This window comes from Echinops telfairi, unplaced genomic scaffold (assembly GCF_000313985.2).
Source record: "Echinops telfairi isolate 266 unplaced genomic scaffold, ASM31398v2 ScPeMD7_1;HRSCAF=3_0, whole genome shotgun sequence".
Classification (NCBI taxonomy): domain Eukaryota; kingdom Metazoa; phylum Chordata; class Mammalia; order Afrosoricida; family Tenrecidae; genus Echinops; species Echinops telfairi.
The window spans coordinates 1,569,241-1,570,840 of NW_022103896.1; the positions used below are offsets into that span (position 1 = coordinate 1,569,241).

At 51.1% G+C, this 1,600-nt stretch overlaps 1 protein-coding gene across 1 annotated transcript in view; it reads right to left on the reverse strand.

Annotated features, from left to right (window-relative positions):
- The window catches only part of ADGRB1 (adhesion G protein-coupled receptor B1), a 53,184-nt gene that overhangs the window by 30,221 nt on the left and 21,363 nt on the right, over positions 1–1,600 (reverse strand). The gene's annotated exons all lie outside the window — the stretch shown is intronic.

The following is a 1,600-nucleotide window of genomic DNA, read 5'->3' on the forward strand; positions in this document are numbered from 1 at the left end:
CCATCCATCCATCCAACCACCTACTCGTCCATCCATCCATTCATCCACCCACCCATCCACCCATCCATCCAGCCATTTACCATCCATCCACCCATCCAAACAACCACCTACCCATTCATCCATCCATCATCCATCCACCCATCTATCCATCATCCATCTATTCATCTATCCATCTATCCACCCACCCATCCATCTATCCATCCATCCACTCATCCATTTATTTCTGCATCTTCCATCCTTCCAACTAGTCTCCCTTTTTATCCAATCACTTGACTATCTATCTACCCACTCATCTCTGGTCATTCACTCGTCCTCTTATGTGAAATCTACCTGCACACTAGTTTACCCATCAATCCTGTTGCAGGTTCAATTCTGCCTTTCCACAGCAGGTTGAAGTTCTAAGCCCTGGTTCTCATGAATGTGACTTTGTTTAGAAATGGGGTCTTTACAGATAAAATTAGGTTATTGTGAGATTAATGGAGTAGGAGGGTCCCTGGACCCATAGACTGGTGTCCTTATCAGATGAGGAGGCAAAGGGGACACACAGAGGAACGTATGCCAGTGGCAGAGATTGGAACAATGCATCCAAGCCACATAACGCCCAGGGTCACCAGAAGCTGACCTCGACAAGGGAGCGAGCGTCTTTCCCTAGAGTCTCCGGAGAGAGACTGGGCAGCACCCTGAATCGGAACCACTAGTCTCCATGTCCCATGAAGGGATTTTGTTGTTCTAAATCACTCAGCAAACTCCTGCCATCCAGCCTATTCCAACGTTTTGTGACCCCGTGGGACAGGGTAGACCTGTTGCTGTGGGTTACTCAGACTCTACTTCTCCACTGAAAGCCTCAGTTTTCTCTGGAGGAGTGACGGGTGGTTTTGAACTGCTGACCTTGTGGTGAGCAGCTCAATGCATAATCGCTGTGCCACCTCTTTGAAGTATTGAAAAGCAAGGATGTTACTTTGAGGACTAAGGTGTGTCTGACCCGCGCCATAGTCTTTTCAGTTACCTCAGAGATGTGTGAAACCTGGAAACTGAACAAGGAGACTGAAAGGAACTTGCTGAGTTTGCAACGCGCTGCATGTGAAGAGCACAAGAAGCAGAGTGGACTGTCCGGTGCACAGACAGACCTGTCTTGAAAGACATGCAGTCAGAGTGCCCCTTAGGGGCAAGGAGCCAGTGAGACTTGCTCTCACGCACTTTGGGCATGTTGTCAGGAGAGACCAGTCTCTGGAGAAGGACATCGTGCTGGGTAAAGTAGGCTGGCAGCGAAAACGAGGAAGGCCTTCAGAGAGATGGACAGACACAGAGGCAGTGCCGGTGGTGGGGGTGTTCGCCTGCCATGCCTGGGGCTGCTCTGACGCGGGACCAACCTGCCCAATGGCGCTGAGCCCAATGACCAGCGAGACGTTTGCCGTGTGGGGTTTCTTTCAGCAGCACTGGAACCAGAGACTCTGCCCATCTGACCATGAACCCATTATCTACTACTCACCTCCACCTGTGCGACCATGCACCCACGCCCCTCACGTCCATTTGCTCACCCTCCCTCCACACGTGCACGTGCTCACCCACCAGCATCCATTGCGAATGCATCCACCACCTA